Below are 21,533 nucleotides of genomic sequence, written 5' to 3'. Positions count from 1 at the left end.
TAATAGTCACACCAGGGTTCAAGGATCTGACACAGGAATGAAATCCAGAGTCCCAGTGGCCTGATCTCATTTGGATACTCCTTTTTTGGACTTTTTTTTTTTTCCCAGTTGTGGGGTTTGAACTCAGGGGGCCTGGGTGCTGTCCCTGAGCCTCTTTGTGCCTAGCACTCTACCACTTGAGCCATAACGCTACTTCTGATTTTTGAGTGGCTAATTGGAGATAAGCGTCTCATGGGGCCTTTCCTGCCTGGGCTGGCTGCGAACTGTGATCCTCAGATCTCAGCCTCCTGAGTAGCTAGGATTACAGGCGTGAGCCACCGCCACTTGGTTTCCATTTTTATTTGGAGTTAATGTAAGTACTTCCATTTCAATTCTGAAGTCTTCCTTCCCTCCTTTTTCCTTCCTTTCTTCCTTCCCTTTTCCTTTCTTTAGCAAACAGAGCAAGTTTATTTGAAAGTGAAGGAAAGCTGGGAAAGGAAAATAATGAAAAAGTAGTGAGACTCCTTTTAGAAAGAGGCCCCAAAGAGGAGTTGTGATTCTCATGACTTTCATCCCACCTTTGAGGTCACCGCTGTTTATCATGTTGGCCGCTGGGATGGAGGTGTAGTATGGACTCCCTTTAGTGCCCTTCCTGTGTAGTGCTGAGTAATCCCCCACTACAGTTGCCATGGTTGCTTGCACACTTTTCCACACTTGAGAAGGCAGTCCCTTGTGCACAGAGGCTGTCCATTCACACCCAGTGTCTGTGGACACAACCCAGCTACATGGGGCCACGGGCATCAGCTTCCCATCTCTAGCCTGCCTTGGCGGGCTGTGATGACGTCAGCCATAGTCCTTCCTCTCCAGCCCAGGTTGTACCCGTCAGCAATGAGCTCTGCTGTGGAGCAAGAACTTCACCCCTAGGCCTCCCATTTCTGGAGATGTTTCCTCGGGCTGGGGGATGCCAGGCTGGTGGGGCTAACACTCTGGAGACGGGTTTCAGGGTCCTACTCTTCTCTGAGAAGAAACTGGAAGACTAGTGGCTGCCTCCTGCCCATAGATCTCACTAAGCAGGCGGCCCACGGGAGGCTGTGGTGATAACCCCTGCCCCCCAGGACCGGCACACACAAAAATACTTTTTTAAGAGTCTGGGAAGGGACAGTGGCTAGCAGAGGTCAATGCCCAGGACACCCAGAGAGCATTAAGGGAAACAGAGGCCTCTCCTGGCCGCAGGGAGCAGCGGAGTGACCATCTCACTCATGCTGGGATTCTGCGAGAGCAAACCTCACGCAACCAGAGGTCACCACGTCTCGGAAGCTACCGAGGGGTCTCCTAGGTGGGTGTCAGGCAGAGGGTGGGGTGTCTGGATACCGTGTTAACCCAGCCCAGCCAGGTTCCACTGATGCTATGCATCTCCTATCTTGTGTCCGGCCTGCCCCTGCATTTCGAGAGCTAGGAGAGGCTTCGGTGCCCTGTGCCCTCCGGCCCCTCCGTGGCTTTGCAGTAGCACTGAGCCTGATGCAGCGAGAGCTGCTCCCCTAGAGACTGTGTGGAGCTTCTTGGGGAACGCTGAGGGCCTCTGTCCCTCAGAGGTTGGCATGATGGGGTTGGGCTGCACACGCCTGCAGCAGAGGCTGCCCTACGAGGGCTGCTCCGGAGGAAACCAGAGGCAGTGTGGACCCTGGGCGAGTTCTCAGGCCAGAGCATCACCCATGGAGCTCTGGGGTGCCCGTCGAGGTGGACCCCAGGGATTACACCGAGTCACATCCCTCATCCTCCCACTGGGAATCACCGCCTGCACGTCAGCATGGGACCAGAAATGGGACCAGAGATGGCCGAGCTCAAAGGAGGCCCAGAAGACGCAGCTCACGGAGCAGCGTGTTGCATGTGTGGCTTCGGAAACAGAGGCCTGGGGGAAGGTGGTGAGGCCCCAGGGCCTCGTGTGGCTGTTTGCTGCTCCTGGGGGTGGAGGATGGTCTCGAGGCAAAAAACAAAAAATTATTAGCTGGGCACCAATGGCTCACACCTGTCATCCTACCTACTCTGGAGGCTGAGATCTGAGGATCAAAGTTCAAAGCCAGCCCAAGCAAGAAAATCTGGTGAGACTCTTACCTCCAATTAGCTTCAAAAAGCTGGAAGAACTGGGGCTCAAGTGGTAGAACATTAACCTTGAGCAAAAAAGCTCAGGGATGGCTCCCAGGCTCTGAATTCCACCCTAGGACCAGCAACCCCACATCCCTTAAATAAAATTCGTTTATTTAAAGTGTTGATTTTTGAGAAGTGGTGCTGTGGCTCAAGTGGTAGAGTGCTAGCTTTGAGCTGAACAGCTCAGGGACAGTGCCCAGGCCAAAATTCAAGGCCCACGACCCACAAAACAAAAAAAATGAAGTGTTGATTTTGTTACATTAAAATCATTTTCTAAGCTGGGCACTGGTGGCTCACGCCAATAATTCTAGCTACTCAGGAGGCTGAAATCTGAGGATCACAGTTTGAAGCCAGCCTAGTCAGAAAAGTCCATGAGACTTTATCTTCAAAAATAAGCCAGAGCCGGGCGCTGGTGGCTCACAACTGTAATCCTAGCTACTCAGGAGGCTGAGATCTGAGGATCGGGGTTCAAAGCTAGCCCGGGCAGGAAAGATGGTGAGACTCGTATCTTCAATAAACCACTAGAAAAAACTGGAAGTGGCGCTGTAGCTCAAGTGGTAGAGCGCTTGCCTTGAGCTGAAGAGCTGAGGGACAGCACCCAGGCCCAGAGTTCAAGCCCCATGACCGACCAAAAAAAAAAAAAAAAAAGCCAGAATGGGGCTAGGAATATGGCCTAGTGGTAGACTGCTTGCTTAGCATGCACAAAGCTCTGGATTTGATTTCTTAGTACCACATAAACAGAAAAAGCCAGAAGTGGCCCTGTGGCTCAAGTGGTAGAGTGCTAGCCTTGAGCAAATGAAGCTCAGAGACAGTAGCCAGGCCCTGAATTCAAGCCCCCAGAAAAAAAAAAGCCAGAAATAGAGCTGTGGCTCAAATGGTACAGCACCAGCCTTGAGCATAAGAGCTAAGAGACATTGCCCAGGGCTTAAGTCAAACCTCAGCAGCATACACAGGTACACACACACACACACACACACACACACACACAAACACACACACAATCTTCAGAGCATAAATCGCAATAAACCATCAGAGGTCCGAGTGAGCCAGATCAGGTCCCATTGGCCAGGGCCTTCCTGTCTGGGCAGACGTGGAATCGTGGATTGTGGGGTTCAGAGGTGAAGACGGCCCACTGGACTGGAAGATAACTGTGAGGACCTCGCAGGCCAGTCATCGTGCTGACAGGTGGAGGAGCCACAGGGCAGGGAGAAAGAACCTCCGGGACGAAGTCCTGCTTGGGGCAGAGTCCGTGGAGCTTGTCCTGCTGCAAGCACCAAGATCCCTGGGAACATGGCTTGGGCTACCTGGGAGCTGGAGGTGCACCTGTATGCACACGCAAGGACAGGGCTGCAGGGTTAGCTCCATGCTGGGTTTGGGGACAACAAAGGCAACCTGAAGCTGAAGGAGGAGGTCTTGGCCTCCAGGTGGAGGAGGTGTGGGAGGAGGGAGGAGGGATAGGAGGAGGGTGGGGCTCCCCTAGTATACAAAAGAGAAACCTAGTGCTTGGGGTGCTTCTTTTTTTGGGGGGGTGGGTCCGGTCGTGGGGCCTGAACTCTGGGCCTGGGCGCTGTCCCTCAGCTCTTCAGCTCAAGGCTAGTGCTCTACTACTGAGCCACCTTCCCAGACTATGGGGTGCTTCTTTCTGCACTTTTGCTCTAGGGATCCGCCCTCTCCTTGCTTCCTCCCTCCCTCCCTCTCTCCCTCCCTCCCTCCCAGCCCCTTCTACCAGCAGTCATCTGCCCTTTCCCTGCCCCTGTCATTGCTTTGCCTGTGACCCTCTGATCTGCCTCTGCTTCGTGCCTATCCTGCCCAGGGCCTTCACTCTGGCTGATGGGCTTCAGCAAAAGTTCTGACACTGCCAAACGAACCACAGCGGGTGTCTTCATCACCACACTGGCCAAGATATGGAAGTCACTCACCAGGGGAGCCTTAGAAAAGCACCACAGACAGGCGCACCCCACACGGAGCCAGGACCACCCACAGGAGGGTCGGGCTGTGTACCTTTTCCTAATGCTGTGATGGAGCGGTGCTATGCCAGGGAAAACAACTGAAGACATTCTGGCACATGGACACCCTGTGGTGTGTGCCAACCTGGTGAAAGTGACATCATTACAAAAGCCAGACATTGCAAGCAGCCCCAGTTCTGTCCACTAGACAGAACGAAAGTTGTAGCAGTACCACAAATGGAGAACTATATAGCAGTGACAATGACAGGGCTTTGGAAAATAGGCAACAGAGTAAATGAATCTCACAGACACAGAGGGGAAAAGTATTGTCTGGCCACCCTCCAGCCCACAAACCTAACGTGGCGTGGAATATGTAGAGCACAAAAGAACACATGTGACAGGACATGAAGTTCAACTACAAAGAGTCCCCCACACTCTGGCAGAAAACCAGGAAAAGCAATCGAGTGTTGTATGGTCAAACTGTGCTGGCCTGAGCCTCTCCGCCTCTCCGCACTCCAGTCCTCACATCAGGAACTCTGGGACCTGCAGGTGGCTCAGTGCTAAGTGCAGACCTGGTCCCTTTGTCACAAACAGCTCAATCTCAACCCAGTACAGCCAGCCGCTGAGCTCCAGCCCTTCCAGACGCTGTGACCAGGTCGCTGTCCCTGCCACCCAGACCGGCACAGGGGCTGGCACAGGCTGCCGATTCTGCATCACTCCTGTGGGAGTGAACTCTGCTCAGTTGGACTCGTGTGCAGTTTTGGCTTTTGCCACACTGTGAGTTGGCAGGACGTGGGGCTGCGCCCCTCTGCCCCCTGGACGCGGGCAGTGAGCTGGCCAGGGCACTGCGGGGCTGGACCTTTCCTCTCGGGGAGGCCAAGCCCCTGCATTTCTGCCCTGGACTCTGGGAGGAAAAAAAAAATTAAATCCTATGGATTTGGAAGTCATGACTAACAAAACCTGGTCCTATGGGAGGCCTCAGATGCCCGTGTCAGATACAAACTGGACTGGATGTGGGGTAGGACTGGATTCGAGAATTAATGGTACTGGACCCATTAAATGGGTTCATATGGATCCAAGGTTTAGTGTCCCCAAATCCTGTGACTTTAGCAGTTATTGGGTTTTTTTGAGGGGTAGGGTATGGTAGTGAGTTTGAACTCAAGGCCTCATGCTTTCTAGGCAATCACTACAGCTATGTCACAATTCTAGCTCTTTTATATGCTGAGTATGTCTGAGGTAGGGCCTTCCTTTCTGCCTGTCTTGCAGCTGGACCTAGATCCACCAATTTTAGGTTTCCAATCAGAACTGAGATGACAGGCACACACTACTATACCCAGCTTTTTCCATTGATATGGAGTCTCAGACTTTTCTGCCCAGGGTTGGCCTAGAACCTTAGTCCTCCTGAGCTCCCACACAGGTAGGATGACAGGCTCGTGCTGGAGCACCCATCAATTGGAAAGGGGGTCTTGCAAATGTTTCTGCTTTGGCTGGTTTCAGATTACAATCCTCCCAGCTGTTAACACCCCCCACCCACCCAAGTAGCTAGGATTACAGGCATGAGCCTCCAGTGCCAGCTTGCAGTTAAGTGTGCATAAGAAATATTTATAAGATCCAGGGAAAAGCTGAACCTTAGCTAAAAAACTTAGGGGGTCTGGGAATGTGGCTTCGTGGTAGAGTTCTTGCCTAGCATGCATGAGGCTCTGAGTTCGATCCCTCAGTACCACATAAACAAAAAAGAAAAAGAAAAATTACATTAAAATTGGTTTAAAAATATCAGTCAATGAAGTTACTGATGTTAATTTTTTTAAGTAAATAACAAGAGTTATAGTGGCTGGAGTGGGGAAATTTGAAGCAAAATGTAGCCAAAATATATTGGAAAAGAATATAATCCATAATGCCACTGAAACAGCTGGATGTGTTCTTCATTGACATGTACAGAATGAAAAGAAAAATCATTAATCCTAGTTAATGCTGACTGGCAACTCAGCACCTTCTCTCTGCCTGCCTGTCTTCTTCTGCTTTCTGGGAATCTTCTGACTTTTTTGCTCACTTTCTCTAAGCTCAGAACCAGCATGACTGCTTTGTCTGCCCAACCTAGTGGGAAAAGGCTTCACCTGAAACTAGTTTAAAAACACTTAGCTGCACATAAGTCATTATTGTGTCATCATTTTCTAAACGATCTGTAAAGCAAACTCCATGTGTGCGAATGTCTTCTTCACACCTTCTGTTCTGGAAGAAGCAAAGACCTAAACCTGGGGAGCAACCCAGATCCTCACCCATGGTCTTTACTGGGCGTCCAGCCGTGCCTTCCTTTGTCTAGGCAAATAATGGCATTCACTCCTGAAATCTAAGTTTTGCCATTGAAATGTAGATTTCTGATCCTTCACTAGAGTTCATAGTCACTTTTTTTTTTTTTTTTTTGCCAGTCCTGGGGCTTGAACTCAGGGCCTGGGCACTGTCCCTGAGCTGCTTTTGCTCAAGGCTAGTGCTCTACCACTTGAGCCACAGCACCATTTCCGGCTTTTTCTGTGTATGTGATGCTAAGGAATCAAACCCAGGGCCTCATGCATGAGCAGCAAGCACTCTACCACTGAGCCACCTTCCCAGCCCTCACTTTTTTTTTTTTTTAAAAAAAAGTAAGACACTTTGAGGAAGTGACTGTCATCAGAAAAGAGGGATCAGAAAAGGAGACAGACAGAAGGGCTGGGAAAGAGGAAGGGAGAGAGAGAGTCACAGAAAGATGAAGGAGGAGGGAGGAGAGGAAGAGAAGGGGGACAAGGAGGAAACTAGCTCAGCAGTAGATTGCTTGCCTAGCATTTGTAAGGCCCTGGGTTTGGTACTCAGCACTGTAAAATGAATAAATAAATAAGTGAAAAACCTTGAAAGCCTTCTCCACAAAAATGGGTAGGAGAGCTTTAGGCACCTGAGCAGGTCAACTTTTCTTCCATTTGCCAGCTCTGGCTACAGAGCTTGAACGATCACCCTGGAATGTCGGCGGCACTTTGCTGCCGCTGCCTGCTAATCTGCTACGGTGAGTGTGCGGCGGGCAGTGATGTATTTCTACCTCCAGATATGGCCTTCAAAATATAGCAGAAAGCTCTGTTCCGCGCGCGCGCGCGCACACACACACACACACACACACACACACATCATGAAAGGTCAGTGGTTTTAACCACTTTGAGCAACCTGTAGGTTCCTAAAGAACCACTTAGATAACCACCACCAATGTGGCCCAGCCATAGCCACAGCAAAGCTGGTGGCAGCACTGGGCTCTGTGCTCTCTGAGAACCAGTGACTGGAGGAGGTGAGCTGGAGTTGATCCAGATTTCCCTCAGGTCACAGACATTTTCTTCCAGCCAGTGCTCACAGACATGGTATACTTGGTCTGAGAGCAATCTCCTATCTCAAACCTGTCATTAGATATGTTTGTTGTTCTGGCAGACAGACAGATGGACAGATCATTTCCTGAGGGTGTTATCCCTCTGAAGATTTTTCTTCAAAAAACAAAAAACACTCCTTGGGACTCCTACAGCAAACGGCGGAAGGAAGCGAGGGCCTGCCCCAGACCGTGGCAGCAGCCTTTCTAGGCTGTCTACCCAGGCGGTGGCCTTAGAGAGGAGTTGCTAAACAAATACCATCTGCTCCAGGGTCTGAGGAACCAGTCCTGGTCTACTGGGGCGCTGGGTGAGAGCCCCATCCATGTCCAAGCACCCCACCCATGGGGTGGGGGGTAATTCCTTCCAGAGACAATAAGAAAGTGGCATCCACACAATTGGTGATATACCGATGGTGAGATACCCTTGAAGTAGCACATTAAATACCCAGACACTCACCCTGCAGTCCCTGATCAACGTAGAGTATGTTCTAGACATTTATTACAGGAGTCTCTTTTCCTAAAAACGCCTCCTTCTGGATTTCTAGCTGTCTTTGTCTCTCTCTCCCTCGCTCTTTTCCTTCCTTGCTTCCTTGCTTCCTTGCTTCCTTCCTTGCTTGCTTCCTTCCTTCTTCCTCTCTGAGGGATTGAACTTAAGGTCTCTACCACATAAGCCACATTCCCAATCCCCCAAATGGATAACTTTTTACATCACCAAATAAATTTGTTATACAGCTAGACAGTACTGGTCTTAGGAGACATGTTTAATAGGAGACTTACCTTGAATGACTCTTAAGAGTTCTATCCTAGACTACCTTTCAATCAGATTAGATTGAGAGCTGGTCACACTTAAAACCCACTAAAAGAAGGCAAAATAGGGGGCTGAGAAGGTGGCTCAGTGGTAGAGTGCTTGCCTTGCATGCATGAGGCCCTGGGTTCGATTCCTCAGCACCACATAAGCAGAAAAAGCTGGAAGTGGTACTGTGGCTCAAGTGATAGAGCACTAGCCTTGATCTGAAGAGCTGAGGGACAGCGCCCAGGCCCAGAGTTCAGGCACCATGACTGGCAAAAAAAAAAAAAAGGCAAAATAGCCAGGCACTGATGGCTCACACCTGTAATCCTAGCTACTCAGGAGGCTGAGATCTGAGAATCGTGGTTCAAAGCCAGCCCAGGCAGGAATATCTGCTGAGACTCTTATCTCCAATAAACCACTCAGAAAATCGGAAGTGGGCTGTGTCCAAGTGGTAGAGTACTAGCCTTGAGCTGAAGAGCTGAGGGACAGTGCCCAGGCCCAGAGTTCAAGCCCACGATGGACAAAAAAAAAAAAAAAAAAAAAAAAAAAAAAAAAAAAAAGGAGGCAAAGTAACAGGTCACTCCAATTAAGACTTAACAACTCGGGGCTGGGAAGGTGGCTCAGTGGTAGAGCGCTTGCCTTGCATGCTCGAGGCCCTGGGTTCGATTCCTCAGCCCCACATAAGCAAAAAGAAAAAAGCTGGGAGTGGCACTGTGGCTCAAGTGGTAGAGCGCTAGCCTTGAGCTGAAGAGCTGAGGGACAGCGCCCAGGCCCAGAGTTCAGGCCCCACGACCGGACAAAAAAAAAAAAAAAAAAAAAAAGGAGGCAAAGTAACAGGTCACTCCAATTAAGACTTAACAACTTCCTAGCCATAGTACAACTTTCTGACATTTAGTTCACCATTTTGAAACTGAAAAACCTTCACCTGTGTAGAAGAAATTTCTACTGTAAGGTTGTACTCCCCAGCGCAGACTCCCCCCTCCCCCACAAGGGACTGTCCCAGCCTCCCATTAACTGGGATTACAGGCACATGGCTGACTCAACATAGGGAAAGATATTCCCTTAAATCTGTAAAACAAACCTCACCTTTGACGGCTCAATCTTTTCTGGGCCTTTACCTGTGTCCTTCTTTGACTCAGCAAGCAATGGCATATAGATCTAAGTTTTTTGAGTTTGAGGGGGGGGGTTGGTTAGCACTCTACCACTTGAGCCACAGTGCCACTTCCCGTTTTCTGGTAGTTAATTGGAAATAAGTGTCTCATGGACTTTCCTGCTTTGGCTGGCTTTGAACCCTGATCCTCAGATCTCAGCTTCCTGAGTAGCTAGGATTACAGGTGTGAGCCACCTGCACCGGCTTAAGTTTTATTTCTCGCTTACAGCCTAAGAAGCATCCATTTCATGTGCAAATTTAGAGTTGCCTAGCTAAGATTACCTGAGATATCCAAACATGAAAAAGATTGATAGTCTAAGGAATAACACGATTTAAAAGCTAGAAAAATGAGGAATCCAGAGAAAAGATGTCAGGTCTTTGTGTGTGTGTGTTTATGTATGTGTCCATGTGGGTACTGTTCTTCATCATGTCTACATGTATGCTATCCATAGATGTGATTATATGCTGTCTCTGTTATACAAATGGATTTAGAAATAAACGAGCACTCACACAGTCAATGAAATGTATCAAGGTGTTTTTAAAGCTTACATGGCTTGGGATTTCTTTTTTTTTGTCAGACGTGGGGCTTTAACTCTGGGCCTGGGCGATTTCTCTCAGCTCTTCAGCTCAAGGCGAGCACTTGAGCCACAGCACCACTTCTGGTTTTCTGGTGGTTTATTGGAGATAAGAGTCTTATGGACGTTCCTGCCCGGGCTGGCTTTGAACTGTGATCCTCAGATCTCAGCCTCCTGAGTAGCTAGGGTTACAGGTGTGAGCCACCAGGACCCGGCTGGGAAATTCTTATATAAGATTAGTTTAATGGCGGAAAAAAATCTTTTAATTAACTATATTCATGTGTTTAATTTAAATCTCATGCTTAGATAACAGCTGCATGCTGTGAAAATGGATAATGATGTACAAAGTCAGTCTTGCAAGCTTTTCATGACCGTCATCATGGTGGGGCCAGGGATGCAGTGATGGCCGATGAAGCCCCAGCTCCCAGCAGAGGATGCAAGAACATAACAAAACTATACCCACCATCAACCCAATGAGATGACAAACACAGCATGGTCACTGTCAGACTTGTTGTTTCCAGTACTGGGGCTTGAACTCAAGAACTTGTGCACTCAGCTTTTTCCATTCAAGGTTGGTGCTCTACCACTTAAGCTACACCCCCACTTCTGACTTTTTGCTGGTTAATTAGAGATTAGAATCTCACAAACTTTCTGCCTGGGCTGGTTTTGACCCTGGATCCTCAGATCTCAGCCTCCTGAGTAGCTAGGATTATAGGCATGAGCTATCACACCCAACTCTTGCAGGGATCTACCTTTAACGACAACGACAACTCTTTTCCTGCCCACTGCCAGTAAATAAAAATAGAGTCAAGGGGTGCCAGGACTTCTGGGAAACAGCTGTCCTGGTCACCCACAGCTCTGTGAGTAACCTCAAACCAAACATACCCAATCAGCAAGCTAGAATTTGTTCCGGCTGTTGGCGTGGCCCCAGTTTGGAGGAAAATACTCTTTATTTACATCTCTCTGGGAAACTTCCTTTCACACAGCAACAGGGAGATAACTTGGCACAATGGCTAGCTCCTGTTGTTGAGTGCTAATGAAATTCCTGTGAGGAATTCAGACGTGATTGTTAAGAACAAGTGGATTAGGCAGATGTAGATGGGGTAAATGCTTCACGTTGTAGGAATGAGGTCTCTGGCTGTCTAAAGACCAGTACGGCCCTACCCTTGAGAACAGTGGGGTACTGGGTCTCCAGGGCCGTAGGAGCATGGGGGCCTGCAGGGAGTGGGTGGAGCCGGGCAGGAGCACTTCGTGCTGAGCCAGAGCTTCCTTCAGCACCAGGGCACCCAGGGCGCGGGCCACCGTGTTATCTCTGGCCAGCACATGGCGGTGGACCTTGACTGCCTGCTATGATCATTCCTGTATTTTCTTGACATTAAGGAGAGGCATTACCGACGCCATTGAATGTTCTGGGTTCTAGGCCTCTATGGCAAGATTTAGCAGTTAACATCTTCACCACGAAGGTAGGCTTCTCTTCAGCAAAAGGATTAGAGAGGGGTGGGGGGCAGAGGAAGAGGGCAGCAAGGGTCAACCCCAAAAGAGAACTCCTGTTAGATATGTAGTCTCAAACATCTTTATTCAGTAAATTGAAGTCTTGAGGCCATGTTCTACTACATTAAGTTGTATTCTTTAGATGTCTAAGCTGGTTTTCTTTTTTTTTTTGTTTGTTTGTTTGTTTTTGAGTCCGGTTGTGGGGCCTGAACTCTGGGCCTGGGCGCTGTCCCTCAGCTCTTCAGCTCAAGGCTAGCGCTCTACCACCTGAGCCACAGCGCCACTTCCGGCTTTTTTCTTTTTGCTTATGTGGTGCTGAGGAATCGAACCCAGGGCTTCAGGCATGCAAGGCAAGCGCTCAACCACTGAGCCACCTTCCCAGCCCCGCTAAGCTGGTTTTCTAAAGGCAGGATTTCATTAAATACCTTAGGCTGGCCTCAAACTCACAAATCCTTTTGCTTCAGCCTCTGGAGTGCTGAGATCACAGGCATGTGCCACTACACCCACCCCAGACCTTTTTAAATATGTTAATAATAGCAAATATTAAGCTTAAGTTTAATATATATTTTTTTCCAGTCCTGAGGCTTGAACTCAGGGCCTAGGTGCTGTCCCTGAGTTTCTTTTGCTCTTTGTGGCCTTGAGCCACAGCACCACTTCCAGCTTTTTCTATTTATGTGGTACTGAGGAATCGAACCCAGGGCTTCATGCATGCATTCTACCACTAAGCCACATCCCCAGCCCAAGGTTTATATATTTTAGTATTTTATTTTATATGATTTTTTTAAAGCAGTCTATATGAATCCATTAGCAAGCATGTTATTTCAAATTTTTATTTTATTTGTTTGTTTGTTTGTTTGTCAGTTGTGGGGCTTGAGCTCTGGGCCTGGGCACTGTCCTTCAGCTCTTCAGCTCAAGGCTAGCACTCCACCACTTGAGCCACAGTGCCATTCTGGTTTTCTGGTGGTTAATCAGAGATAAGAGTTTCATGGCCTTTCCTGCCCGGGCTGGCTTTGAACCCTGATCCTCAGATCTCAGCCTCCTAAGTAACTAGGATTACAGGTGTGAGCCGCTGGTACTCAGCCTTTCTATTTTCCTTTATGCCAATATTAGGACTTGAACTCAGGTCTTTTGCTCACAGCTAGCACTTTATCACTTCAGACATACCTCAACTCCGGGGGGGGGGGGGTTGCTGGTTAATTGGAGATAAGAATTTTGAGGATTTGTCTTCCCTGGCTGGCTTTGAACTCCAATTCTCAGATCTCAGCCTCCTGAGTAACTGGATTATAGGTATGATCCACTGGCACTGGCTGTTTCTACATTTTGAATTGTGCCATGAAAACTATGGTGGGAGGTATTAATAGGAGGATTGAAGGCCAAGCCAGTAGGGGCAGAAAGCAAGACCAAAGCAAAGCAAAACAAAACAAAAAAGGCTTGGAATCCAGGCGCTGGTGGCTCACACCTGTAATCCTAGCTACTCAGGAGGCTGAGATCTGAAGATCACAGTTCAAAGCTAGCCTGGACAGGAAAGTCCATAAGACTCTTATCTCCAATTAACCACTAGAAAACTGGAAGTGTTACTGTGGCTCAAGCGGTAGCGCACTCGCCTTGAGCTGAAGAGCACAGGGACAGCGCCCAAACCCAGAGTTCAAGCCCCATGACTGATAAAAAAAAAAAAAAAAGACCTGGAGGTGTGACGCAAGTCATAGTTCATCTGCCTAGCAAGTACAAGGCCCTGGGTTCAAAACCCTTGGTGTTATAAGACTGAGTGTAATGGCACCTACCTACCTCCATATACTTGGAAAGCAGAGAGAGGAGACTCATGCATTAGGCTACACCCTGTCCAAAAATAATTGTGTTATGAGCCAGTCACTGGTGGCTTTACCCTGTAATCCTAGATACTTGGGAGGCTAAGAAATAGAAGATCACAATTCAAGGCTAGCTTGTGTGGAAAAGTTTGAAACTGCTTTTCAACCAATGGCTGGATGTAGGACCTGTTCCCCAAGTACTTGGGAGGCTGGCATGGAAGATTATGGCACCAGGCTGTGCTGTGGAAGACAGCCTCTGAGACTCCATCTCCCAGGAAGGAAGCCAGACATGGTGGGGCAGGCCTGTGGTCCTAAGGATGATAAGAAATCCAAAAGTAGAAAATTAAGCCTATGGCTGGGTAATGGGAGACCCTGTCTTAAAATAGCAGTGAACAGCAGGACTGGAAGTGTGACTCCGCAGGATCCTGCTGGCCAGCCAACGAGGCTGTGTTCGTACCACAAAAAAGAAAATTGTCTTATGAGAAAGCATGTGTTTCTGGGCTGGGGACATGGCTTGATGGTAGAGCACACGAGGCACTGGGATCAGTCCCCAGTACACGAACAGCCATATTCCTAATCATTGTAAAACAGTGGAAAGCCTATAGAATGCTGGCTCAAAACTGCTAATAGTCACCAAAATGAAAAGCAAGAAGGAGAATGCCTTTGTTTGTGAGGGAAGGGAGACATGCCTTATAAAGCAAGATGGGCTATGGGAGGCTGTATTGAGGGAAATGGAAAGTATGTCTGTTTTTCCTAGAATTGAAAGTGGGTGATGGGACCTTATGACCTGGGAACAGCAGAAATGGCACTAAATTATATATTAATAAGACAAGTGAGGCTTCTTTATTGGAACTTTAGCTCAAGAGCAGAATGGAGCAAATACTGATCAAAGAGGTGGTCAGGATAGTCAGCAAAACAGTAGGGCTGCTCTTAATTTTCTAGGGTGGCGGGCTGGGAAGGTGGCTCAGCGATAGAGTGCTTACCTCGCATACATGAGGCCCTGGGTTCGATTCCTCAGCACCATATAAACAGAAAAAGGCAGAAGTGGCACTGAGGCTCGAGTGGTAGAGCGCTAGCCTTGAGCTGAAGAGCTGAGGGATAGTGCCCAGGCCTAAAGTTCAAGCCCTACAACTGACACACACACACAAAAATTCTAGGGTGGGTTTGATCCTTTCTCATTATCCGTGAGTTGGTGCCAAAATATCTTTGCTATTTGTGTACAAAATCCTACCCTTAAGTTCTGCCTTCATGGGCAGTAGACTTAGCCCATGAACTGCTGAGTTACTCTGAATGCTGCTGTCCTTGGCTTGCAGAAACATCTTGGCCCATACTTTTTGTTTGGGCCTTACCATCCAAGACTGAAGGACTTTAGGTGCTTGATCTATTGATAAAACACAAGAACTGTAGACCAGCTCCAACAGGCAATAGACCAAGTTAACCCTATGCTGTGCTCATAAGTATAATGTCTTAATTCTGATTTTTTTTTGTTTTTTTGGGGTCCGGTTGTGGGGCCTGAACTCTGGGCCTGGACACTGTCCCTCAGCTCTTCAGCTCAAGGCTAGCGCTCTACCACTTGAACCACAGTGCCACTTTCAGCTTTTTTCTTTTTGCTTATGTGGTGCTGAGGAATCGAACCCAGGGCCTCAGACGTGCAAGGCAAGCGCTCTACCACTGAGCCAACTTCCCAGCCCCTTAATTCTGATTTTTAAAAATGTATTCGTTGACTTGAGTGTTTGGGGATGGAGTCTTGCTATGTAGACCAGGATATCCTCGGATTTCTGATCCTTCTGCCTCCATCTCTTGAGTGCTGACGTTACAGACATTGACCGCTAGAGTTTAGGATGATAGACATGTGCCACTGAGTCCGGCTATGGGTTGACTATTGTGGTCTCTCAAACATTTTTGCCTGAGTTGGCTTCAAACCATTATGCTCACATTCTCAGCCTCCCAGGTAGATACAGACATTAGCCATGGTGCCCGGCAGCGAAACATTTAAAAATGAGCCACATGTCTCTATGCAGAGCTGAAAGAATCTGACCTGAAAATTAAAACGACAAAGAGGACAGACGGTATGAAGACAGAAAGGACCAAAGTCATTTGTTGCATTCTGAGCACCTGTCAAATATCTGTTGGCTCCAGGACTCAGTACAACCTTCAAGTTTCTGCAGAGTAACCTAGGCCACTATTATCATACCTCATGTGTCAGAAATGTTATCTGCCACAAAGCTAGTGGCCAGCTAATAGTGTGTTTTCCAGCTGAGCAACCTACAAAACTAGTGTTTTTTAAGTTAACTAAGTAAACTAAAGCATTTATTTTGGCCTTTTCCTCACTAGAATCGAGGGAGAGAGATTCATTATAAGGAAATGTAATTTTACTCCAACAGATTGTCTAGCATTAAGGGTAGGGGGAGGCTTTATTGAAGGCTTTTTATAGAAAGAGCTTATCAGTGGTGTGATCACCTCAAAACTCATTAACTTTATCTTGGTCTAGTCATAAGGGACTCCTACTCTGGATACTTTCTAGCTGTGTGGCCTAATCTTGTTTTATGACAAAGTTGTTGAAAGCATGCTTTTAACAGCTAACAATAAGGTCTGGGGTGTGGCTCAAGGGATAGAATGCTTACCTTTCAAGCAAGGCCCTGAGTTTGATATAGGGGCCAGTCAGGGAATTTGTCAACCAAGACTCACCCTTTCAAACTACACACCACTTCCAGCCATTATCCCATTGTAACAAAACTGCAGAAAATACAAACTGGAAGGATATAGGAGAGTGAAATCTCTACAAATTCTGGACCCAGATGTGTAAATCCCAGTGAAAGATGAAGAAATTCAACGCAACATGTCTTCCTCAAAAACTAAGGATGCAACTGGGTGAGAGCAAAGCAAGGGGTGACATTGTCCAAAAAGAAATGTACTCTTTCCCTAACTTCTGTGACTGTGGCCTCTCTGTGTGACTGTGACCTCTCTGTACATCACCTTTATAATCACAACTTTCAACAAAATTTAAATACAAAAAAGAAAAAAACCAATGATGCATCAACAAAAGACTTGAATGAAACTGAAGAAAAAGAAAGTTCATAGAATGAGCTCAATAAAACAATTATAACAATGGTTAGTGATATTTTTAAAGACTTGTTTAAAAATTGGATAAATTCAAACTAAAGAAGTCAAATGAAAAAAGAAAGTAAAAACAGCTCAATGTAGTTTTTTTTTAAAAAGGCACGACAGAATGAGAGAGAAATGCAATAAAAAGATGGAAACCTGGAAAGAAATGATCAAACCAAAATCCTAGAAATGAAAGGTTCAGTTGCCAAATAAAAATGCAATTAAAAACCTAGGTCACAAGGTACAAGTAGAAAACAGACAGAAGAAATAGAAAACAGTATAGGCAATAAGACACAAGAAGTATAACAGGGGGGCTGGGAAGGTGGCTCAGTGGTAGAGTGCTTGCCTTGTATGCATAAGGCCCTGGGTTCAATTCCTCAGCACCACATAAGCAGAAAAAGCTGGAAGTGGCACTGTGGCCCAAGTGGTAGAGTGCTCACCTTGCATTGAAGAGCTGAGGGACAGTGCCCAGGCCCAGAGTTCAGGCCCCACAACCAGCCAAAAAAAAATTTTTTTTTGCGTCATCATTCGGGGCTGGGAAGGTGGCTCAGTGGTAGAGAGCTTGCCTTTCATGCCTGAGGCCCTGGGTTCGATTCCTCAGCACCACATAAGCAAAAAGAAAAAAGCCAAAGTGGTGCTGTGGCTCAAGTGGTAGAGTGCTAGCCTTGAGCTGAAGAGCTGAGGGACAGCGCCCAGGCCCAGAGTTCAGGCCCCACGACCGGACACCAAAAAAAAAAAGAAGTGTAACAGGGTATCAAAGGTCAAAGATATAGCAAAAGCATTAAATGAATCAGTGAGACATTGAGAAAACACTTAAAAGATACCAAAGGAATTTCACGACCTCTTGGACTTTGTCAAAAGATCAAACTTGGGAATAATGGGGATAGACCAGGAAAAAGTAAAAACTAAAAGCATTGAGAATCCATTTGACAAAATAATGGCAGAAAACTTTACCAACCTCAAGAAAGAGAGCATTACCTATGAGATAGAGGCTTACGGGGAGCTGGGAAGGTGGCTCAGTGGTAGAGCACTTGCCTTGCATGCATGAGGCCCTGGGTTCGATTCCTCAGCACCACATAAGCAAAAAGGAGATAGAGGCTTACGGAAATCCAAATAGGCAAGATTAGAGAAAAAACAACCATAGGTACATCACAGGAAAAACACCATATATACTGAATTCTTTAAAAATATTGTAAGTTGTAAAAGAGAGGAGAAAGTAATTTACAATAGCAAGCCCAATAGAATAATAGTAGATTTCTTGACACAGACTGAATGCAAGGAGGGCATGGAAAGACATAATTCAAACCCTGAAAGACAAAAATTGCCAACCTACATTTCTAAACCCATTGAGTCCTTTATAACACTAGAGAAATAAGAACTTTGCTAAAGGAACTAACAACTACAAAACCAGCACTGCAAAGAATACTTAAGTAATTCCTACCCGCGGAAAAACAAAGACAGAAAAACAGAGGAAAGAATAGATTAGCAAGCAGGAAGAGAAAAGTACCAAGCTTCACAAAAGCAACTAAGTTACAGGAGATACGGCATGCCCCTCAATAAGGGAACATTATATATGAATGAGCTTATCTCTCCAATTACAAGACATGGAATGGAAACTTCAGTCATAAAACAAGATCCAACGATTGGTTGTCTATAAGGAACACAGCTCTACGGTGGAGGCATCGCTCAAGTGGAAGAACACCAGCCTTAAGTGGAAAAAGCCAAGTGAGAGCGCAAGACCCAGAATTCAAACTGCAGTACCAACACTAAAACACAAATCCACTGACAAACACAAACAAAATCAGAATGAAAGGATGGGAAAAGACCTTTCAAGCAATGGACCCTAAAAGCAGGCAGGAACAACCACACTTACATCTGATAAAATAGAGTTCAAGCTAAAATCAGTGAGAAGAGACAAAGTCACTTCATATTAACAAAGAGAATGACCCATAAGGAGTAAATTCGAGTTACAAACACATATACAAATAGTAATGCATCCAGGTTCATTAAACAAACACTTCTGGGCTTACAAACACCTGAGTTCAGTACAATAAGAGTAAAATGTATTCATACTTCACCTTCACTGTTAGAATGGTATCTCAAGTATTTATGCCTGAGTTGGCTTCAAACCATTGTTAAAAAAATAAAGAAAAGAAACTTCCGAATTAAGTATACATTGTCTGTCTATCCATGCTTGTTTGTATGTTCATTTATTTGCCATCTAAGAAAAATTGAGGGGGGAGGGGGGAGGCTGGGAAGGGAGGTGAAGGGTAAACAAAGGAGGAGGCTGCAATGCTTGGTAAGAAATGTATGCATTATCCTGCCCATGTAATTGTAACCCCTCTGTACAGTATGTTCACAAATAAAATAAAATTTAAAAAAAAAAGAAAAATTGAGCACTCATTTACTAGAAAAATATGCCCCAGGGCTGGGAAGGTGGCTCAGTGGTAGAGCGCTTGCCTTGCATGCATGAGACCCTGGGTTCGATTCCTCAGCACCACATAAGCAAAAAGAAAAAAAAGCCAGAAATGGCGCTGTGGTTCAAGTGGTAGAGCACTAGCCTTGAGCAAAAGATCTGAGGGATAGCACCCAGGCCCAGAGTTCAGGCCCCACGACTGGACCCCCCCCCCCCCAAAAAGAAAGAAAGAAAGAAAAATATGCCCCAGTGTTACAAATCATCAGACGTAAAACTTGTTGAATATTGACAAATATGGGATCTAGGTATACAACTATTTGTACTCCCCCACTGCCACAAAGTAGGTTCCACTACTAGGCCTTGGTTCTGGGAACTAAGACTTATCCTTGGTAAAGTTAAACTCGATAACTTGGTTAAAGTAATTTTAACTAGGTACATCTCGGATATAACCCACTGAAGATTCATCTTAGACTGGTGGACATAGCCCCATGGTATGGGCTTATTTTCTTCCTTCTGATTAGTGCTAGAATGGTCCAGTGCCTTGAGAATATTGGGTAAATATTTGTTTACTGAGCAACACCCCCAGGTAGGTGGTGAAAAACTGCACTTCAGCCTCACCACTACCCAGTCCCTCCTGACTATTTTAACCACACAAGCAAAAAAAAAAAAAAAAAGATCAAGCCCCCTACCTGTATAAATCCCAACACAAAACCCCAAGAAATACTTTTTTAAAAAAACAAGGCAAAATACTTCCTCCAAAAGTCAACAATTCCAGTTTCAGAGGCTAATGATTGTGAAGTGGATGAAGTACCATATAAAGAATTCAAAACTGATTATAAGAATGATCTACAAAATCATACATGACATGAATAAGCACATGAATGAATTCCAAACGAATACAAATGAACAGCTGAATGAATTAAGGAAGACAGTGCAGGATATGAAAGAAGAATTCAACAAAGAGATAGAAATTCTAAAAATAAAAATCCAATTAAAATTTGGGAAATAACTCAGTAAATAAAAACTCAGCTGAAAGTCTCAGTAAATTGGATCAAGTAGAGAATAGAATATCAGGATTGGAAGATAAGGTAGATGAATAAGAAATGCACACATATATATATATATATATATAAATTTAAAAATGAGTAAAGTATAAATAACTTACAAGGGGCTGGGAAGGTGGCTCAGTGGTAGAGCGCTTGCCTTGCATGCCGGAGGCCCTGAGTTCGATTCCTCAGCACCACATAAGCAAAAAGAAAAAAGCCGGAAGTGGTGTTGTGGCTCAAGTGGTAGAGCGCTAGCCTTGAGCTGAAGAGCTAAGGGACAGCGCCCAGGCCCAGAGTTCAGGCCCCACAACTGGACCCTCCCCCCCCAAAAAAACAACTTACAAACCTGAGACAGTATTAAAAGATCTAACATATCAATCATAGAAGAAGAAGAAGTTCAAGCTAAAGGCATAGAAAATATATTCAGCAAAATAATAGGAAATTCCCCAAATCTTAAAAGATGTTAATATAGATACAAGAGAACACCAGACATGACCAGAAAAGAACCTTACTATGTCAAATATACTTAAAATATTAAGCATTCAAAGCAAGGAAAAAATAGTGAAAGCTGCGAGAGAAAAGCAGAGTCAGCTAGGTGCTGATGGCTCACACCTGTAATCCTAACTAATCAGGAGACTGAGATCTGAGGATCATGGTTCAGCCCCAGCAGGAAAGTCTGTGAAACTCTTACCTCCAATTAACCACAAAAAATAGCTGCAGTGCAATCCCACTTTTGGGCATTTACCCAAATGGTTACAAACAAGACCACGCTAAAGCTACCAGCACAACTATGTTTGTTGCAGCATTATTTACCATAGCTAAGATATGGAACCAACCCAGATGCCCCTCAGTAGATGAATGGATCAAGAAAATGTGGTATATATACACAATGGAATTCTATGCCTCCATCAGAAAGAATGACATTGCCCCATTTGTTAGGAAATGGAAAAACTTGGAAAAAATTATATTAAGTGAAGTAAGCCAGGCCCAAAGAAACATAGGCCCCATGGTTTCCCTTATTTGCAATATCTAGTACATGTATGAGTCAAACAGAAAAGGTCAGATAATGTGATGTCAGGAAAATGAACCCTTAGATATGTATTTTAATGTTTTTTTTTCTTTCATGCATGTGTTTCTAATGCATCTATAAGATTATCTCTTTGTTGCTTTGTATGTCCCTCCCCCATAGTATAACCCCTGCTTTCACTATATTTGATGTCAGTATAACTTGTGGAGGAGATGGGGAAAAACCAGTTGTTTAAGGATACAGGTGGACCTGTTGCAACAATGAGAAGTACAAGTTGTCATGTCCAAAATGAGCTTTACAACGTCGGGTGGCGGGGGGAAGGGGGGAAGGAGAAGGATGGGGATTGGGGGGGAGGGGGGAGGCTGGGAAGTGATGTGAAGGGTAAACAAAGGAGGAGGCTGCAGTGCTTGGTAAGAAATGTACGCATTATCCTGCCCATGCAATTGTAACCCCTCTGTACAGTATGTTCACAAATAAAATAAAATAGCTGCAGTAGAGCTGTGCCTCAGGTGGTAGAGCTTTAGCCTTGAGCACAAAAGCTCAGGGACAGCGCCCAGGTTGTGAGTTTAAGACCCAAAACTGGCACACTCACACACATATAAATCCATCAGAATAACAGCAGATTCTCTAAAACTCTAAAGTAGAAACTGTAAAGCAAGGATGGCATGGAACAATGCACTTC

Source organism: Dipodomys merriami, unplaced genomic scaffold, assembly GCF_024711535.1.
Source record: "Dipodomys merriami isolate MVZ:Mamm:240054 unplaced genomic scaffold, mDipMer1.0.p SCAF_1, whole genome shotgun sequence".
Lineage (NCBI taxonomy): Eukaryota > Metazoa > Chordata > Mammalia > Rodentia > Heteromyidae > Dipodomys > Dipodomys merriami.
The sequence above is the reverse complement of the archived record's forward strand: the minus strand, read 5'-3'. Positions refer to the sequence as shown.